Source organism: Zingiber officinale, chromosome 10A (assembly GCF_018446385.1).
Source record: "Zingiber officinale cultivar Zhangliang chromosome 10A, Zo_v1.1, whole genome shotgun sequence".
Taxonomy (NCBI): Eukaryota; Viridiplantae; Streptophyta; class Magnoliopsida; order Zingiberales; family Zingiberaceae; genus Zingiber; species Zingiber officinale.
This window is the reverse complement of record NC_056004.1, coordinates 76,842,129-76,864,665: the sequence shown is the minus strand read 5'-3', so window position 1 is coordinate 76,864,665 and position 22,537 is coordinate 76,842,129. Positions and strand designations below refer to the sequence as shown.

Genomic DNA, 22,537 nt, shown 5'->3' with positions numbered 1-22,537 from the left:
ATCCGTACAACAGATATTCTCTACTGTAAGATCACTAGCAATAGGTCTGTAATCTGATCACCAACTATATCCATCAATCTCAAATCATCCTCAACATCAATCAAACCTGATAGTCCTTTGAACAATGATAAAGAGGAAGGAAAATATCCATCCTTCAACACCCATTGTTAATAAGCTTAGATATATTCGTCATGGCTCAACATTGCACGTCTATGTCGTACCACTACAGGGACTATATCTACTGGGGAAGTTTATTATCATACATCTTTAGTGAGACAGACCAGTCATGTCCTCACACAAATCTAACTTCTAGTGACCCGCTCTCATCATAGGGTACTATCGAGATGTAAAAATATATCATCATCCTACCAAAAGTGTAGCACAACTGAAATCCAAGGGTGTCCCTTGATTTCCTGATCAATGACCAACTATTCTCCAAATGGTAGAGATACGGTCAATTCATGAGATATGAGTATACAAAACTCTACTCATCCTATCCAAAATGTCCAAAGAGCATGTCGAATCTCATACTCAAAAATCCACAAATCCACAGTAAAGCAAGGACAATCCAAAATCCAAAGGGTCACTTTCCTCCTGACTAAAAGTCTACCCATCTAGAGAGTATCTCCGCAACTCTCATAGTCGTGCCATAAATATCCTCCGTCAACTGTCGATAGAAAGGTCGAACGCCCTAATCCGACATATTGACTTCAAGACCTTCAGTAAATGATCAGGTGATCAAAATCTTGAGCTACTTATATAGAGACAATGATAGTGGAGACGACTAACCATTGTCTTATAACCCATACTACGATTGCTCCACCTGAGGTTTAGTAACATTTAGTGATGAGCAATGGACACAAGGGTAGAGGAGCACACCCTCAACAAGTAGCTAATCAACATAACTGTCGATCGTCACCCCGCTCCTCGAAGATTATCATCTGATATTTCCATTCGATGATGGTGGAACTTCGTAGGTGTTAGGCAACTAACACCACATACACTACATCACTATAGATCATATATCTATATGTACCATCGAGGATATCTACCCATATCCAATCAGTCCATGAATTAGGATCTCCCATGGAACAGTGCTAGACAAGTCAACTGATAATTGCCTTATAAACCATTACGCTTCCAAAGGAAGTAGAGAAGTACTCTCTCAAAACCCCTCAAAATAATCATCGAGATGTTTTGTTCTTAACAACTATTTTCTGCATCTTCCTTTATGTGGTGTCTGGTCACATAAAGGATACAAGTCATATACCTAAATGTACTCACCAAGTTATACAACCAGGTAACGATTGTATCTCGTAAGTGTTACACAGGTAGCGCTACACTTTTCCGCATCAGTGGGGTCATCTAATTGAATGTACCTTCTAGGTTACTTAACCAGATGCATACAATCCATGGTCAAAGTCCCCATGAAATAGGTTACATGATCCTCTACAGACTAATCCAGCTAACAATGGTATGTGGCTATTTTAGTCCATTCTACGTCTGTACAATCACGTACTCAAATGTGTCTTCTAGGTTATCTAACCAGATACAAATAACCCAAAGGTCTGAATCTTCATGAAATAGAGTAATTCGGTCCTCTACTAACCGAACTAATAAAATTAGTCAGTACTCTACTAACCACACCAACAAGAATAAATCAACCTTCTACTGATCAAGTCAACAAAGGTAAATCAGTCCTCTACCAACCGAAACAACAAGAGTAAATTGGTCCTCTACTGACCAAACTGCCAAAAATAAATCGGTCCTCTGCTGACTAAACCAACACGAGTAAATCGATACTCAACTGACAAGCCAATATGATATTTAGCAGATACTATCTGTTGGTGCAATCTTAGGTCAAGGTTGACTTGGTTGACCTGACTCGAGTTGGTCAAGGGTGACCTGACTCGAGTTGTATTTTGATGTTTGACAATGTTTGACGAGAGTAGAAAAGTTGTATTCTGATGTGTTGACAAGAATACAAACTTGGGAGATTGTTGGTGCAACCGTAGGTCAAGGTTGATCTGGTTGACCTGAAAAGTCCAAGCAGGGAGCTTGGCACTGGAAAAGTCCAAGCAGGGAGCTTGGCACGCGAAAAGTCCAAGTATGGAGACTTGGCACGGGAAAAGTCCAAGTATGGAGACTTGGCACTGGAAAAGTCCTGGTGAGTGAAGCCAGGCAGTGAGAAAGTCCTAACTGGGATGTTAGGCAGTGTGGAAATCCTGGTGAGTGAAGCCAGGTGAAAGTCCTGGTGAGTGAAGCCAGGCAGTGAGAAAGTCCTAACTGGGATGTTAGGCAGTTGGAAAGTCCTGGTGAGTGAAGCCAGGCAGTGAGAAAGTCCTAACTGGGATGTTAGGCAGTGTGGAAATCCTGGTGAGTGAAGCCAGGTGAAAGTCCTGGTGAGTGAAGCCAGGCAAGGGAAAATCCAGATGGATCAGGGATGATCGGACATCTGGTGTAGAGAAAAGTCCAAGTGGGTCAAAGGGATTGACCGGACACTTGGTGGAGAGTCTTAGCAGGTCAAGGGACTGACCGGATGCTAAGCATGATGTACCAACAGGTCAAGGTTGACCGGATGTTGGTTTGGGAGACTGGGACTTGGTTTGGGCAAAATTGCTCGATCGGTCCGCATCGATCCAACGATACGTTTGTGTATCTGATCGATCTGGTGACCGATCAGATAACAAACAGAAGGGTTCTGTAAGACATCTGATCGGTCTGGAGACCGATCAGAAGAGTTGAGCAGAGACACAGCCACCTCTCGTACAGAGAGGTGGGATCGGTCCGGGGACCGATCAGACTGGAGCCTGATCGGTCCTCATGACCGATCAGCAGGAAGCCTGATCGGTCCACGGGACCGATCAGGGTACGCACAGAGAGTTGGGCAACTCTCTGTGCTCTATTCTGATCGGTCTGGGGACCGATCAGCATAGAGCCTGATCGGTCCCCACGACCGATCAGGAGGTTCCCTGATCGGTCCATGGACCGATCAGGGTTCTAGCCGTTGCGACGCAACGGCTAGTTTCTTCGCTGTTTCTTCTTCGCAGGTATAAAGGATCGAGGGCATCTTCTCCTGAGTCTTCTTCTTCCTTCTGGAAGTTCTCTCCTGCCTGAAGCTTCTACTTCTTCTGGTGCTCCGAGCTTTGCTGAGCTCAACCGCTGCTGAAGCTTCGCGTGAGCTTCCCCGACAGTTTTCTCGACTGGCTTGCTGTTGCATCTGTCCGTGGAGTTGCTACTTCATCCGGGACCCCAGTCGACGAGAAGGCAAGCTTGTTTGTTTTACATTCATTTTGTTCTTACTATTCTCTTGTACTCTTAGCTTGCTGTTGCAAGTGATTGTGGCGAGGTTTCTCCACCCACAAGGAGTTGATATTAGCCGGTTCTCCGAGGACTCATCCACCGACGGATTGATAGGGCTCGTCCACCTTACGGACACGCCGAGGAGTAGGAGTATCATCTCCGAACCTCGTTACATCCTTGCGTTGAGGTTTGATTTCTTCTCCTGTTTTCTTTCTGCATTTAGTTTCCGCTGCGCTAACCCTAGTTTGTAGAAAGAAACGCGAGCATTTGGGGTCGGCTATTCACACCCCCCTCTCTAGCCGTACGAAGGATCCTAACAAGTGGTATCAGAGCGAGGCGCGCTCTTCGTCGGATTAACACCCGTTGGAGCACAAGCTAGAGAATGGATCGACTCGGAGAAGACATCACGTTTCCACCCTTCTACGAGTGCTGTGACTTCGCGTATTGGAAGGTAAGAATGAGGTATTTTCTTATGACTAACTTTGAAAATTGGAGTTGTGTTCAATTAGGTTTCAAGCCTCCTATGGACAAGAAAGGAGAAACCCTAGAGAAGAAGGAGTGGACCAAGGAGCAAATCCACCAATCAACCATCAATGATGAGGTAACGAAAATCATTGAATTCTCTTTACCTAATGATGTTTTGTGTAGGATAGATGGATACAACAATGCCAAGGAGTTGTGGAACAACTTGGCTAAGTTCCATGAGGGGAACTCCACTTCAAGCCATGAAGAGGAGTCAAGTGAGCCAAGTAGCTCACATCATGGAGAAGAGGAATTAGAAGTTGAGGGCTACTCAACATATAAGGAAGAAGAGGAGGAGAGTTCTTCTTCAAGAATGGAGCAAGAGGAAGAAGATTCTATCTCCGGAAGGGATGAAGAAGAAAGCATACATCCCACCTCAACCCTAGGTAACTCAAGCATTTCAATTTCAAATAAATTACACATAATGTGCTTTGAGTGTAGGGAGTATGGACATTACAAGAGTAAATGTCCAAAGAGGGTAAGAAAGACTCCACCGGCGCCAAAGGTCACGGAAGCCGGAGTCCCGAAACGCAAGGGCAAGGAGCACATCGTGTGCTTCCAATGCAAGCAAAGGGGACACTATAGGAGCCATTGTCCGAGGGGAAGGCAACCTCACAAGGGCAAGAGACCGGGTACAACGATAGGGGGAGCTAAGGCAAACCTTAAGGTAACCTCTAAGGTTCATTATTGCAATTCTAATAAAACTCATGCTAGTAGTTTTGTTGCAATTGTTAATAATGATAAGCATGTTAACTTTAAGAACCAATACATGTGCTTAGGAGCTAAACATGTTAGCCTAGGTAAGGATAACACTAGAAATACCAACCCTAGGATTAACGCTTCTAAAGTTAAGGAAAACCTAGGTAGAAATCCCAAGAAGACTAGACACATGCCTAGGAATATCTCAAGAGAAAATGACAAATTAAAACTTGAGGTATTAGAAAGAGAAAATCAAGTCTTGAGGTCAAGACTTGATAATTTAGAAAAGGCTCTTAAAAACATGGAGAAGTCATCTCTAGGGTTTAAGAGTCAAAAACTCAAGTCCAAGGACAAGAAAGGTTTGGGTCACAAACCTAAGTCCCAAATGGTCAAGCCCACTTACCACAATGTTCCATTCGATTATGGAATAAAACCTAGGGCTAGGAAGACCATTACCAAGGTTACAAGGGGAGTCACCCCTATAGTTGACCTTGACGAGACCCAAATGACCAAGGCTTCAAAGCCTAAGAGGGTCATTAGGAGGGTTGCTAGGGAAATCATCCCTAGTGAATATTTAGTGAACCCAATGAGCTCAAATAGGTATTGGGTTCCTAGGAGCATCTTCTCTACCCCATAAATGGGTTAGAGAGTGTCAACTCCAATAAGAAGGGTAGTTAACCCAACTTTGAGGAAATTGACACTCAAGGAGCATTTTCAAGGTTTTGTGAACCTTTGAAAATGAAAAGGAATTATCGTTTACTCCTTGAAGAGTAAATTGTGCCATATTTGAAAAATATCGATTTTAATCTTATTTGGCACAATTTAAGAAAACCTAGAGAAATACCATAATTGGGATTTTGGTTTTCTCTTAGGGATATATGGGCAATCTAGGGTTAGATTTTAAGTTAGCAAATGCTAAGGATACTTAGATAGGGAATTTAGGTATTTTATTTGTGCTAACTTACCATGATTGGTTGCCATATGCCATGCCATGACATCATATTTATTTTATTATCATTTGAAATGTCATGATAATGCTTAGGTTATCTATATGTCATGTTTATTTAAGTTTTCAAACTTTATGTCATGACATCATGACATTGGCACATGTTTTTACTTATGATATCATTTTATGCCATGTCATCATCGCTTGCATTAATAATCAATGAAATTGATTTAAGGATGAAAAACACATTTTGATATTGAGATCAAATTTGTGTTTAGAAAATGCATGAGACCTTAGTCTAAGATACCTAAACCCATATCTCACATCAACATTGACTTGGATGTGTTTGATACACTTTAGATGTATGTGAGATATTAGGATCTTGAGTTAGGATCAAAGTGCATAGTTTTTGTACCTAGATGAGCCTAATTCAAAAAATGGGGATCATAGGGAAAGCTTGTGTACAAGTCATGTACATTTAGCCCTAAGATTATGGTCCTAAATTCAAATGGTTTTAAAAGCATTTTAAAATTGATTTGGAAAACCTTGATGAAGCTTTCCTAGTGATAGCATTCATCATTGAACATTGTGATACAAAGTTGAGTTAAACTTGAACTATTTCAAAGTTTTTGAACTTTGTATCAAGATTGAAAAATAGAAACTATTTTCATAGAAAATTATTTTTCCATGATAGTATATGTTATGAGGAATGTATCCTCAAAATTTCACAATTTTTTGAATTTTCTGGAATTTTCTAGGAGTTTCTGAATTTCGGGAAGGAAATTTCAGAAACCTGCCTATCAGAGTCTGGATCGGTCTGGGGACCGATCCAGGTAAGTTCTGATCGGTCTGCGGACCGATCCAGAGTATTGTGGATCGGTCTGCGGACCGATCCAGTGAGTTCCAGTAGCACGAGTGCGATCTGGTGAAGGGTTGATCGGTCTGTGGACCGATCAGAGCGTGCCAGTTTCTGATTTTCAGCTGTTGGTCTGAAATTTCAGCTGGAAGTTGGGTTTTGTGGATTTCTAAAGGTTTGAAACTCTCCAAGACATTGTTGGTGCAATTGTCAAGGGGGAGTTGACCTTTAGGGGGAGTTTTTACCTAATTGTCAAGGGGGAGTTGACTTTTAGGGGGAGTTAACTTTTAGGGGGAGTTTTTACTCCTTAAGACTTTTGAGGATTAGTGATATGGGATTACCACTAAGTTGATTGTTGAGTTTAGTATCAAGGGGGAAATTAAGAGTTTCAATGAAAGGTATGGGACTTTCATTAGGAAGAAACTCTTGACCTTGATACTCTCCTTTTTCTTTTTGATGTGTGTCAAAAAGGGGAGAGTGTGCACTGGAGAATTATTGGAGAACCCAAGTTAGGTTATCGGGTTAACCTAAGCTAGGGGAAGAATGTCAAGGAATGTTCGAGGAAGAACATTGGAATTCTTTTTGATGTGTGTCAAAAAGGGGGAGAATTATTGGAGAACCTAAGTTAGGTTAGTTAACCTAAGGAGAATGTCTAGAGAATGTTCAAGGAAAGAACATTGGACATTGGAAGATGGTTGAAAACCTAAGTTAGGTTATCGGGTTAACCTAACTTGATTTTGGATTTTGTCAAACATCAAAAGGGGAGATTGTTGGTGCAATCTTAGGTCAAGGTTGACTTGGTTGACTGACTCGAGTTGGTCAAGGGACCGACTCGAGTTGTATTTTGATGTTTGACAATGTTTGACGAGAGTAGAAAAGTTGTATTCGATGTGTTGACAAGAATACAAACTTGGGAGATTGTTGGTGCAACCGTAGGTCAAGGTCGATCTGGTGGCTGAAAAGTCCAAGCAGGAGCTTGCACTCGAAAAGTCCAAGTATGGAGACTTGGCACGGAAAAGTCCAAGTATGGAGACTGGAAAAGTCCCGTGAGTGAAGCCAGCAAGTGAGAAAGTCCTAAGCGGGATGTTAGGCGGTGGAAACTCGTGAGTGAAGCCGTGAAAGTTCGTGAGTGAAGCAAAGGAGAAAGTCCTAACTGGATGTTGGCGGTTGAAAGTTGAGTGAAGCCTGTGAGAGGAAGTCCTAACTGGATGTTAGGCGGTGTGGAAATCCTGGTGAGTTGTGAAAGTCCCGTGAGTGAAGCCGCAGGAAAATCCAGATGGATCGTGATGATCGGACATCCGTGTAGAGAAAGTCCAAGTGGGTCAAAGGGATTGACCGGACACTGTGGAGAGTCTTAGCAGGTCAAGGGATTGACCGGATGCTAGCATGATGTACCAACAGTCAAGGTTGACCGGATGTTGGTTTGGGAGACTTGGGACTTGGTTTGGGCAAAAAAGCTGGATCGGCCCGCATCGATCCAACGACATGTTGGTATCCGATCGATCCGTGACCGATCGATAACAAATGTAAAGGTTTCAGAAGACATCCGATCGGGAGACCGATCGGAAGAGTTGAGAGACACGCCCACCTCTCGCAGAGGTGGGATCGGTCCGTGGACCGATCAGATTGGACCCTGATCGGTCCTCGCGACCGATCAGAGAGCCTGATCGGTCCACGGACCGATCAGGTAGCTGGCACGTAGAGTCCGCTACTGTCACTTTCTGATCGGTCCGATCAGCATAGAGCCCGATCGGTCCCCACGACCGATCAGAGGTTCCCTGGACCCATGGACCGATCAGGGTTCTAGCCGTTGCGACGCAACGGCTAGTTTCTTCGCTGTTTCTTCTTCGCAGGTATAAAGGATCGAGGCATCTTCTCCGAGTTCTTCTTCTTCCTTCTTGCTGTTCTAAGTTCTTCTGTGCTCGAGCTTTGTTGAGCTGCTGAAGCTTCGCGTGAGCTTCCCCGACAGTTTTCTCGACTGGCTTGCTGTTGCATCTGTCCGTGGAGTTGCTACTTCATCCGGGACCCCAGTCGACGAGAAGGCAAGTTTGTTTGTTTTACATTCATTTTGTTCTTACTATTCTCTTGTACTCTTAGCTTGCTGTTGCAAGTGATTGTGGCGAGGTTTCTCCACCCACAAGGAGTTGATATTAGCCGGTTCTCCGGGGACTCATCCACCGACGGATTGATAGGGCTCGTCCACCTTACGGACACGCCGAGGAGTAGGAGTATCATCTCCGAACCTCGTTACATCCTTGCGTTGAGGTTTGATTTCTTCTCCTGTTTTCTTTCTGCATTTAGTTTCCGCTGCGCTAACCCTAGTTTGTAGAAAGAAACGCGAGCATTTGGGGTCGGCTATTCACACCCCCCTCTCTAGCCGTACGAAGGATCCTAACACTATCCACTACCAACCTAGTGATAACAGAAAATAATAATACTGGTGGTATGGTAAAAGAAATCCCATGAGATTGTAATCCTTGATCTCCAGTAGGGTCAACCATGATTAGTGATTGACCCAATACATGTGATGTATGCTACAAACAACTAGATAGATATTAACAAAAGAGTACTAATACCTAACATAACTATCAGAACAACTATGCATGTACCAACAGAAATGTAAGGTAACAATATGTAAGCATACCTCCTATAGCTTGGAGATTCCTGTCGCTGCCTGGTCCCAAAACTCGAAAAGTCACATCGAGAAACCAAATCGAGAAAAATCCAAATCACGAAAAATAGGCCTCATAAACTTGTGGCTCTGATATCAATAAATTGTCACGCCCCCAGAGGAGTCTCTACCGATAAAATTTCGACAGCATCTCCCCTATACTGGTGACAATATACAGCATAAGTACATGTAACCACAGACAAACTCATCAGCAGTATACAACAAGTCACACGGCTGGAAAAATTGTTGGTTGCTACTCGGAAAGTCTAATGGTTCCACTGTACAAAATTTTGTACAAAGGTCTGAACCTTTTCCTAGCTACCATGTGTTCTTTTAAATTAAACTTGGATCGCCTGCAGAACTTAACACGTTTGATCCAAAGTTTAATTTATTTGTTCTTTTAGGTTTAGACTTGGATCTCCTGTGGAACTTAATACTTTCGATCCAAATCACCTAGGTTATTAATTCCATTAAATATTAATTTTCAAAATTGGCTTCCAGGACTGCATGGCGAGACACATGACCTTCTTGGATATGGGAACAACCACCACCGCCTAGACAAAGCCTTTTAAGGAAAGCTAATATTTAATTTCCTTAAATAACTTTAGGTCAACCAAAATAAACAATCAAATCACAAGGAAAAGAAAAAACAAAAGAACACAACATCGAAAACAAATTCGAAATACTAGAATCGCATGCCTCTTGTATTTGGTATTTTTTTACAAAGAAATAAAACTAGCATGATGCGGAAAAACATTACTAGTTATACCTTTCTTTTGAAGACAAAGACCTCTTGATCTTCTACTGTATTCCTCTTCTAACCTCGGACGTTGTGTGGGCAACGATCTTCCGAGATGATAACCACCTTTCCACCTTCCTTCTTTCTTCTAGATTTCGGCCACAATAAATTTCTTCAAGGATGAAGAATTTCGACCACCATCAATGCTCCAAGGGATGCTAGAGACGAGGCTTGCTTTCTCTTCTTCTTCTCCTTCCTTGATCCGGCCACAAACAAGAGCTCCACCAAGAAGATAGGTTTCGGCCAACAAGAGGAGAGGAGAGAAATAGGGCCGGCCACCAAAACCAAGGAAGAAAGGGAGGAAAAGAATAGAGGTTGTTCACTCATGAAGGCTCCTCTACCTCCTCTTTTATAATCATTAGTCTTGGCAAATAAGGAAGTTTTAATAAAAACTTCCTTAATTCCTTTACCATGAAAAGGAAAAATTTATTTAATTAAAAATAATTTTTCTTCTCATTATTATAATGGTCGGCCAAACCAAATCTCCAAGCAAATAAAAAAATTTAAACACAAATTAAAACTTCCTTATTTGCTTTCAGAAATTTTATAAAAAATTTCTCCAATAATTTTTATCCCTTCATGATTGGTTAAAAGAAAATTTTATAAATTAAATCTTTCTTTAAACATGTGGATAATTTCCGGAAAGTTATCTCTAAAAAATTAAAATCTCCTTTCAATCTACAAATAAGGAAAGATATCAAATCTTTTCTTAATCTTTTGTAGAAACTAATAAAAGAGAATTATTAATTTTTAAACTTTTAAATCATGAACATGGTTAAAAGGAAAGTTTTTACCAAAATTAAAATCAACCTTTTAATCTACAAATAAGGAAAGAGATTTAGCTCTTCTCTTAATCTTTTGTAGAATCTTATAAAATGAAAGATTTAAATTTTTAAACTCTCTTTTAAATCATGTTATCCACATAAGAAAAATTTTAAAAATAAAAATCCTTTTATTTTAATTTGGGCCAGCCACACCAAGCTTGAACCCAAGCTAGGGCCGACCACCTTGAAGCACCCATGAACCAAACTTTGGTCGGCCCTAGCTTGGTCTCCAAGCTAGCTTGGCCGACCCCTATGGGATGGGTAAGAAGGTGGATATAGGTGGGTATAGTACTCTATAATTAAGAGGCTACGATAGGGACCGAGAAGAGGAATTGATTTTGGTCTCCCGATAAAATTAAGCATCTCGTGTTCGCCCCGAACACACAACTTAATTTTATCAATAATAATTCATTCCACTAGAGAACTATTATTGAACTACCGCATCAATCCCAAATTACATTTTGGGCTCCTTCTTATTATAAGTGTGTTAGTCTCACTGTGTTTAAGATAACAAATGTCCACTAATTAAGTAAGTTACTGACAACTCACTTAATTAATATCTAGCTCCAAGAGTAGTACCACTCAATTTCATCGTCATGTCGGACTAAGTCCACCTGCAGGGTTTAACATGACAATCCTTATGAGCTCCTCTTGGGGACATTCTCAACCTAGATCACTAGGACACAGTTTCCTTCTATAATCAATAACACCCACTATAAGTTATATCATTTCCCAACTTATCGGGCTTATTGATTTATCGAACTAAATCTCACCCATTGATAAATTAAAGAAATAAATATCAAATATATGTGCTTGTTATTATATTAGGATTAATAGCACACACTTCCATAAAAACTGAGGTCTTTGTTCCTTCATAAAGTCAGTATAAAAGGAACGACCTCAAATGGTCCTACTCAATACACTCTAAGTGTACTAGTGTAATTATATAGTTAAGATAAACTAATACCTAATTACACTATGACCTTCCAATGGTTTGTTCCTTTCCATCTTGGTCGTGAGCTACTGTTTATAATTTATAAGGAACCGATAACATGATCTTCTGTGTGTGACACCACACACCATGTTATCTACAATATAAATTAATTGAGCAACTACATTTATAGTAAATGTAGACATTTGACCAATGTGATTCTTATTTCTAGATAAATATTTATACCAAAAGCTAGGCTTTTAGTATACATCCTAACAATCTCCCACTTATACTAAAAGACTAAGCTGCTATATCTGCTACCATACATCTGATTTCCAACCCTTCAACATGCCCATCAAAAGCTCTTGCCTTAAGGACCTTAGTGAAAGGATCTATAGGTCATCATCTGATGCAATCTAGGCGGCAACAACTTCTGCTCGTTTATATGATTTCTCGTATTGGGTGGTACTTGCGCTCTATTGTGTTTACTTGCCTTATAGACTTATGGTTTCTTCGAGTTTGCTACTGCACCAATATTATTACAATAAATTGTAATAATCTTTGGACAAACCAGAAATCATATCTAAGTCTATCTTGAGGTTATTGAGTCATTCAGCTTTTATGACTACCTCAGAGGCTTGCCATATACTAAGCTTCTATGGTGGAGTCCAGAAAAACACCTATGCTTATCACTCTTCCATAATTATGACTTTACCTCCTAAAGTAAACACAAAACCCCGAGGTTGACTTACTATTGTCCCTTTCCGATTGGATGTTAAAATCCATGCAACCCACAGGGAACAAATTATCTGCCTTATAAGCTAGCATATAATCTCTAGTGCCTCTAAGGTACTTCAATATATGTTTTACCGCAGATCAATGTCCTTGTCCAGAGTTGCTTTGATATCTACTAACTATGCCCATGACAAAATAGATATCCAGTCTCGTACACAACATTGCATACATTAGGCTTCCCACAACCGAAGCATAAGGAACTGCCTTCATGTCCTTTATCTCCTTTGATGTCTACGGAGATATTTCTTTAGATAAAGTTACTCCATGCTAAAAAGGTAAGAAACCTTTCTTGGAGTTTTGCATGCTTAAAATGAGCAAGGATTTTTTTTTCGATATATGAAGCTTGGGATAATTAAAATATTCTTTTCTTGCGATCCCTTATTACTTTGATCCCAAGAATATATTCATTCTCCCAAGTCCTTCATATCGAATTGTTTGGACAACCATACCCTTACTTCTAATAACACTTTGATATTATTTCCAGCTACCAAAAATGTTATCTACGTATAGTACAAGAAATACCACCACATTTCCATCACACTCTTTGTATACACAAGACATATCTGGTTACTAAATAAATTCATAGGTCTGGATTACTTTGATAAACTGGATGTTCCAAGACCTTGAAGTTTTGCCTCAGTTCATAGACTGATTGAGCTTGCACACAAGATGCTCTTTGCCCTTTGCAATGAACCCTTCTGGTTGGTTTATATGGATGCTTTCTTCAAGACTTCCATTTAAGGAATGCTGTCTTGACATCCACTTGCCAAAGAGATAAAAGAATCCGGATAGACTTAAGCATGGCTACCAGTGAAAAAGTTTCCTTTTTCATCAAGCCTTGCTTTGAAAGTTTCTACCTTCATGTCTATCCATCTTTTCCTATTGTAGACTTATTTTCACCGAATGGCTTTTACACCATCTGGTGGTTCTACAAGCTTCCAGATTTTATTAGAATACATATATTCTAATTCTGTATTTATTGTTCTTTGCCAAGATGCTGCATCTTTATCTTGGAGTACTTCATCATATGTCCGGGATCAGGCTCATGTTCATTTGGGATCAAGTCCAAAAGACTCCCAAAACATGAATCTTTTAGGTTGTTTGACAACCCTCCCACTACGATTAGGCACTGTCTATAATTGTGTATCAATTATGATACGTGTTGCAGTTTCTTGTGATATTTCATCTTGTACAGTTGGTACTAGATTAGACGTGTCCTTTATTAAGAACAAATTTACTTATGGACTTGTGATTCATTAAATAGTCCTCTTCTAAAAATCAGTCATTGATGCTAACAATGATCTTCTGATTTTTAAGACTATAAACCTACTTTCGTTTCTCTAGGATAACCCATAAACAAGTGAATTCCTATCCAACTTATCATTGTCTCTCTTCAGCATATGTGTTGGACTACCCGAATCCGAATATGCTTCAAAATAGGCTTACGCCTATTCAGCAATTCTATATGAGTAGAGAGTTCTGACTTTGGAAGGTACTATGTTCACTTTCTTTTTCAGAGTATATCCTTAAAACGAACTTGGTAATTGTCTGAATAACTCATCATCAATCTAATTATTTCCATAAGAGTCATATACCTTCTTTCTACTACACCATTCTGTTGGGGTGTACCAGGTGCAGTTAGTTGGGAGTGAATCCCTACTTTTGATAAGTAACTCCTAAATTATCTCAAGAGGTGCTTGCCACTACGATCTTACCATAGTGACTTGATACTTTTACTTTAACGTTTCTCCGCATTAGCCTTGTACTCTTTGAACTAATCAAAGTACTTAGTCTTACGACACATTAAGTAAATGTATTTGTATCTTGAATAGTTGTTTAGATGAAATATTCGATACTACCTCTTGTCTGGATAGTCATAAGATCACACAAATCAGAATGAACCAATTCCAATATATCTTTGACTCCATACCCCTTAGACTTAAAAGCTTCTTGGTTATTTTTCCTTCCAAATAAGACTCGCAGGTTGGAAAGATTTCCACTACTAATGAACCCAAAAGTTCATCAGCTACCAATGAATCCTACTCAAGTTAATATAACCTAGCCTTAGATGCCAAAGATATAATTAGTTCATTTCCGAAGGTTGCTTTCTCTTAAAGTTAGAAGATGTGTTATTAATTTTCATTTGTTGCATCGTAGGAGTTATTGGATTATAAATTGTCAATCAACATACCAGAATAGATAACTTCCCTATTTTTCTTGATAATAACTTTGTTATCAAAATAGACACAATATTTATTCTATAATAGTTTAGAAACTGAAATCAGGTTCTTTCTAAACTTAGTATGTAAAGACAATTTCTAATAATCCATATTTTATTCCTATTAGAGAATAAACCTCTCCCACTGCAATAGCTGCTACTTTTGCAGCAGTGCCCATGTGGATGGTGTTTTTATTTTCATTTAGTTGTCGGATTTCCTAGAACCCTGCAATGAATTGCGGACATGATTAATGACATCTGTATCTACACTCTAGGTTCTGGTAGATAACACCACTAAACATGTTTCAACTAATGAATTAAATACACTTATATTGTTCTTAGTTCTAAGAAGACAGTCTACCTTAATGTCCAAATCCTATTTCCAATCATTACAATTGGGACTACTAAGTCTTTTCTAGGGAATTGACAAACATTTTTAATCACAAAAATATTTGGTCAAGATCAATTCTTTAAAATCTCTATGAATTTTATATGCCACGATAGTGTGGACGTATACAAAATCAAAAAAAGATTTTATCCATTAATTTTATTATCTCGTCAACTTTACTTTATGACGAATAAAATTAATAGTTGATCTGTCTTTGATCAAATATTTGGTCAAAACCTTTTGAATTTAAAATAACATTGATTTCTCAAACAATATTATTTAAATTCACCAACACCTCAAACACCATGAATTTTACATGTCACGATAGTGTAGTCGTATACAAAATTTAAACATTTGTAAGAGGAGGGTTTTACCCATTAATTATCTTGTCAATAAGTCTTTATGACAAAATAAAAATTACCTCAAACACCGTGAATTTTGTATGCCACGATAGTGTGGACGTATACAAAATCAAACATTTGTAAGAGGAGTTTTTAATTTAATTGTCTTGTCAACCTATTTATTTGACAAATTAATAGTTGATTTTCTTCGGTCACACAAATAATAGCAGTGACTCCGATGGGGAGGATACTATTAGACGTGCCTAAGTGTATACCATTACTTGACACTAAGTCTATTAATAAGATTGTGTCCCTTCCGATGGGGAAGATCACACGCTCTTAATTAACTTCCTATAGTCATCTAAAATGGAAGTTTAAGCTAGTAATCCGCAAACAAGCTCATCCGATATGAAGGAAGGCACTCAGAGCCAACGCGCAAGCTTGTTGCATCACTTATAAACCAGTAATGGAGACCGTGGAATTTATTTAAAATAAATCTCTCTCCCACTTAGTTATTTAAAGTGACGAATTTTGACTATGCTAGCCTACTTAGCATGCATACTAACAAGCACACACAACACAGCATAAAAAGCAATAAATAGAAAAACTAATTTTCAACTATTATGGCTTTTATCTATTGCTGTCCTTCGTGTGTCGCCAATCCTAGCTGCTGCCATCTTTGGCCACCGCCACTGGGTCTAGTTGTCGCATCCATCTTGCTCCTTGTTCCACGCCTTGCAAGATTCGATCCGCGACATAAATAGAATTTTACATTTTTCGATCCTATATTCCTCGAAGGAATGTACATGTAAACTAGATCGAATATAAAATAAAATTTACATCCATTGATCCTATATTCCATAAAAGGAATGTACATGTAACTAGATCAAAAAATAAAATCCTAATAAAACTAAATATAGCTCCTGCTGTATTTTATAATACAATCATGCACACACAATAAAATGCCCTTGACATGTCCAAGGGTCCAATCACACACATAATAACTATAAGCCATAATGGTTGGATCCTGCATCCATAAAGTTAGCACATCATACTATTAACATGCCAAAATATGTACGACATGTGCATAATTAAACTAATACCAAATACACAGAGGCAAAGCCCTAGCTCTGATACCAATTGTTGGTTGCTACTCGGAAAGCCAAATGGTTCCACTGTATAAAATTTTGTACAAAGGTCTGAACCTTTTCGTATCTACCATGTGTTCTTTTAAATTAAACTTGGATCGCCTGCGGAACTTAACACGTTTGATCCAAAGTTTAATTTATTTGTTCTTTTAGGTTTAGACTTGGATATCCTGCGTAACTTAACATTTTCGATCCAAATCACCTAGGTTATTAATTCCATTAAATATTAATTTCCAAAATTGGCTTCCAGGACTGCATGGCGAGGCATATGACCACCACCGCTTAGACAAAGCCTTTTAAGGAAAGCTAATATTTAATTTCCTTAAATAACTTTAGGTCAACCAAAAGGAACAATCAAAATCACAAGGAAAAGAAAAAACAAAAGAACACAACATCGAAAACAAATTCGAAATACTAGAATCACATGCCTCTTGTATTTAGTATTTTTTACAAAGAAATAAAACTAGCATGGTGTGTAAAAACATTACTAGTTATACCTTTCTTTTGAAGACAAAGACCTTTTGATCTTCTACCGTATTTCTCTTCTAACCTCGGACGTTGTGTGGGCAACGATTTTCCGAGATGAGAACCACCTTTCCACCTTCCTTCTTTCTTCTAGATTTCGGCCACAATAAATTTCTTCAAGGATGAAGAATTTCGACCACCATCAATGCTCCAAGGGATGCTAGAGACGAGGCTTGCTTTCTCTTCTTCTTCTCCTTCCTTGATCCGGCCACAAACAAGAGCTCCACCAAGAAGATAGGTTTCGGCCAACAAGAGGAGAGGAGAGAAATAGGGCCGGCCACCAAAACCAAGGAAGAAAGGGAGGAAAAGAATAGAGGTTGTTCACTCATGAAGGCTCCTCTACCTCCTCTTTTATAATCCTTAGTCTTGGAAAATAAGGAAGTTTTAATAAAAACTTCCTTAATTCCTTTACCATGAAAAGGAAAAATTTATTTAATTAAAAATAATTTTTCTTCTCATTATTATAATGGCCGGCCAAACCAAATCTCCAAGCAAATAAAAAAATTTAAACACAAATTAAAACTTCCTTATTTGCTTCTAGAAAATTTATAAAAAATTTCTCCAATAATTTTTATCCCTTCATGATTGGTTAAAAGGAAATTTTATAAATTAAATATTTCTTTAAACATGTGGATAATTTCCGGAAAGTTATCTCTAAAAATTAAAATCTCCTTTCAATCTACAAATAAGGAAAGATATCAAATCTTTTCTTAATCTTTTGTAGAAACTAATAAAAGAGAATTATTAATTTTTAAACTTTTAAATCATGAACATGGTTAAAAGGAAAGTTTTTACCAAAATTAAAATCAACCTTTTAATCTACAAATAAGGAAAGATATTTAGCTATTCTCTTAATCTTTTGTAGAATCTTATAAAATGACAGATTTAAATTTTTAAACTCTCTTTTAAATCATGTTATCCACATAAGAAAAATTTTAAAAATAAAAATCCTTTTATTTTAATTTGGGCCAGCCACACCAAGCTGAAGGCCCTACTCAAGCACCCACGAACCAAACTCGGCTTGGTCTCCCAAGTCACGGGATGGGTAAGAAGGTGGATATAGGTGGGTATTTATAATTAAGAGGCTACGATAGGGACCGAAGGAGGAATTGGTTTGGTCTCCGATAAAATTAAGCATCCCGTGTTCGCCTTAACACACAACTTAATTTTATCAATAATAATTCATTCTACTAGAGAACTATTATTGAACTATCGCATCCCAAATTACATTTGGGCTCCTTCTTATTATGAGTGTTAGTCTCCCGTGTTTAAGATAACAAATGTCCACTAATAAAGTAAGTTCTCGACAACTCACTTAATTAATATCTAGCTCCAAGAGTAGTACCACTCAATTTTATCGTCATGTCTGACTAAGTCCACCTGCAGGGTTTAACACGACAATCCTTATGAGCTCCTCTTGGGGCATTCTCAAGCTAAATCACTAGACAGTTTCCTTCTATAATCAACACACACACTATAAGTGATATCATTTCCCAACTTATCGGGCTTATTGATTTATCGAACTAAATCTCACCCATTGATAAATTAAAGAAATAAATATCAAATATATGTGCTTGTTATTATATTAGGATTAAGAGCACACACTTCCATAAAAACTGAGGTCTTTATTCCTTCATAAAGTCAGTATAAAAGGAACGACCTCAAATGGTCCTACTCAATACACTCTAAGTGTACTAGTGTAATTATATAGTTAAGATAAACTAATACCTAATTACACTATGACCTTCCAATGGTTTGTTCCTTTCCATCTTGGTCGTGAGCTATTGTTTATAATTTATAAGGAACCGATAACATGATCTTCTGTGTGTGACACCACACACCATGTTATCTACAATATAAATTAATTGAGCAACTACATTTATCGTAAATGTAGATATTTGAACAATGTGATTCTTATTTCTAGATAAATGTTTATACCAAAAGCTAGGCTTTTTGTATACATCCTAACAAAAATAACACAACCACGCAGTTTTAATAGCAGCCCACACGGTTGAAACATAACACAGCGAAAATCAGAAATAACATACACAAAACCACAGTACAACTAACTGCGAGCCGACTCGTCTTGACACACTATTAATAAACCAAATACAAGATACCACCAACAATACTCCAAATAGCAGAATACACAAGTACAAAACCAAATATAAATAGCGTAAGGAATACCAAAATCATAAGAGCATCCTCGAATCTGACGTGGGACTAGCGGACAGGACCTCCAGGCTACTCCATAAATCCTTTACCTACTACTTGGTGAAATAACCAATTTACGGGATAGTGAGTATAAAGACTCAGCGGGTAATAGACAGATAGTGCATGAGTATAGTAAAGAACTAGATATACAAAGCCATACAGTCTCGTAGGAAATATAGCAGGTACTAAAGTGATATCATAAGAAATGTCCATACCTGAAACCATATCCTTGACTAGTACTAGAAGGTCAGGAGTAGCAAAGGTTTGCTATAATACTGCTCATAACTACAGGGGTATCTTGTGAGGTATATACATAATACCAATAAGTAAAACAGTGTCTAAACACATACAACAGATGTATATCTCAACATATGTAAGCATATCAGCACAGGTAAGCAACAATAGCATAAACTAGCAACAACAGCATAAGTATAATAACAACAGCGTATGCATGGATGGTCACCCCACCCACCTCTCTGCACCATGACCCCTGTATGGTCGAGAGGACGGATCAATGACAACTGTACGACACTCCAGCCGTCACTACTCTCAAGTGACCGAGTAGACAGTTTGCATAGTACTTATCTAGCTACATAGCAATGGGGTCCCTCCTGCCCACAACCCCAATCGCCACTACCTATGAGTGGTCGAGTGCGGCATGACAAGACAAGAGACACGCTCCAGCTGCCACTACCCATGAGTGGCCGAGCGTGCGGGCCTAGCCAACGACCCTCTCAACCACAAGGAAGATATGGTTGCCGGCATGCATGCAATGGCATGATGCGTAAAATGTAGCAGTCATCATATATATATAAACAGAAATCAAGTATGCTACATGAAGCTAGCATGCTCAATAAGAAACATGAATCAATAGCAGTCAAAGCAAGTAAACACGGTATCAGGTGTCCATACCCAATATCTAATATCCAGTATCTAATATCTATAATTGGTGTATGATATATGCTAAATATCATATAGATAGCAACGAAAGACTGTATCGACATAGAAACGAGTAGCTCAAAGATTGAGTGCAAGTATCAAACGCAGGAAAAATAAGAGTGGAATCAAGATAAACACAGTATCTATTTGAATATAAAGCTGATGCACTAGGGTCAAAATACTAAAGAAATAAAGCAAGAAGTACCCGACTTAATCAGTAATTCGTGTCAAAACAAATCCTAGGTCGAGATGCTTGTCTCGAATCAACGTCCTGCAAATCACATGATATACAGTATAACTAAGTTTTATCATAGACCAAATAGTTAGACCTAATCCTAATCTGATTAGGGCATTGTACTTTAATTCCATTTTATAATCCAACACTTCCTTCACAGCTACTCTTCTTATAAATTAGTCCAATTCATTTAGTTAACCCTTCTTATTAAAATGCTTCAACTCCAACAAAACATGAACTAACAATCCAACTTATCCAATCATGTTTAATTCCATCAACAACTAAACATTATGGATTAAACATGCATCATTCATCCACATAATCATTAGCTAACCATCACCTTTGATAATCCAACCAACACAATTAATTACCAATTAACCAAGACAGAATATATTAAAGTCCCAAACTGATACAAAGCTATATCAGCCTAACCCCATCAATCCAACTCAACCAATCCATCACAAAATGCAATCCAATTCATAATGTACCTTAGCACAACTTACCCAAATTGGATTTCTCCTCTGTCGACTCACTGCCGAAGAAGTTCATTGCCAGAACAGGATAGCCGGAAGTGCTGGCTGAAGCTATAAATCTCTCCAAATCTGTGTTGGATGGAGCTACGAAGATAGGCAAATCAATTAAGAATACAATCTCAATACGGTACAGATCCTGCTAATCCAAAACCTACAAGACTCACCCAAAAATCCAAATTCGTAGCCTCCTTTGTGGGCTCATGGCTGAAGAAAATAGCTTCCAGAAATGATGGACTGAAATGTGAATCGTCGACAAATAGCGCTGGCAAAAACTACGATAACCAACTAAACCTCAAAATTTCTATATTCCGATACAAATAATGGAGCAACACTCTCTGCTAATCAATTTCTAAGCATTACCTCACCTCAATACATTACCGACAGAACCCTCTCCATTACTAGGTCATCCGACCACCAAGCAATTGAGCGAGGAAGAGGGCAATGCAGCGTTGATCCAGGCTAGGGTAGCATTATATCTCCGTAAGGCGATGGAATCGATTTGTGGCCGCTACCGCTGGAGATCGAATACACCAGTATCATTTGGCGATGGCGTCGGCACTAGGCGAGGTCGACCACAACAGAGACGATGACAACAACAGGAGTGGCGGTGGATCGGCACTGAGGAGGAAGGAGAAGCGACTTGAAGCGTGGTAGTCCAGTAGCCAGGTGAGGCGAAGGCCTTCGTCGACAGTGATCTCGTGAGCTGCCGGCGATCGGGCGAGAGAAAATCGTGAGAAATAGGGGAAATACTCCTTGCCTAGAGAGGAAGAGGGAGGAGGGAGGCTCGGCCGGCGATGGGTTGGCGCCAACGAGATCGTGAGGAAGGGCACCAGCTGGATCGGGAAGAAGGAAGAGGTTTTTGGAGAGGAGAAGAATCGGGGAAAACATAGTGGAGAAGGGAAAAGCTAGGTTTTATCTAGGTTAATTAATCTAACCTTATGTTAGCTTTAATTAACATCTTTTCTCTTTAATCAGCTCCCACTTAAATGATGTTTCAAACAAGCTTTTACCTAACGTTACCGATCCATCTCATCAAAATGAGTCATACAAACTCTGTTTAAATTCCGAAAAAATCCAAAAATTTCTTGAAAAATCCAATAAGATTATTCATCATGTAACCTTATTATTTAATTATTATTTGGGTGCCGTATTTTACATTCTCTCCCACTAACAAAAATTTGGTCCCCAAATTTATTGCTCAACCCAAGGATCCTTATCTAAGGGTAACAACTAAGCATCATACACATATACTACTCTATCGTAGTATCATGAACAAATCTCCAACTTCGAGGAATGACTCTGTGGGTTATGGGCTCACCACTCTTCCGCTACACCCATACTATTACCTAACCAACTGTGGATAAATCAACTACATCTGAAATCCAAAATCCACTATTATCAGCTCTTCCAACATCTATATAGGGCGCTCAACCTATCCATCAGTTTGAGGGTGAAAATCTATACCAAAGCGAAGCTTCGAATCCAAAGTCTATTGTGTAACCTGCCATAAAAATTCATGAAAAATCCAATAAGATTATCCGTTAAGTAACCTTATTATTTAATTATTATTTGGATGTCGTATTTTACAGTTTGAAAAGTATGTTTCCATTACTGTGTTTTCATAAGCAGTATTTGAAAAATATATTCTTG

At 38.8% G+C, this 22,537-nt stretch overlaps 1 long non-coding RNA gene across 3 annotated transcripts; it reads right to left on the bottom strand.

Annotated features, from left to right (window-relative positions):
* Positions 1-18,990: 18,990 nt before the first annotated feature.
* On the bottom strand, positions 18,991-21,804 carry LOC122026209. Of its 3 annotated transcripts, XR_006124065.1 has the most exons (4): positions 21,253-21,802; positions 21,052-21,159; positions 20,858-20,971; positions 18,991-20,390 (listed from the first exon to the last, which is right to left on the bottom strand). It is a non-coding gene; the product is annotated as an uncharacterized LOC122026209 (long non-coding RNA). The 3 variants fall into 3 exon arrangements; XR_006124064.1 differs by lacking the exon at positions 18,991-20,390 and having other exon boundaries at positions 20,696-20,971; positions 21,248-21,804; XR_006124063.1 differs by lacking the exon at positions 18,991-20,390 and having other exon boundaries at positions 20,696-20,971; positions 21,253-21,798.
* Between the last annotated feature and the right edge of the window lie 733 nt (positions 21,805-22,537).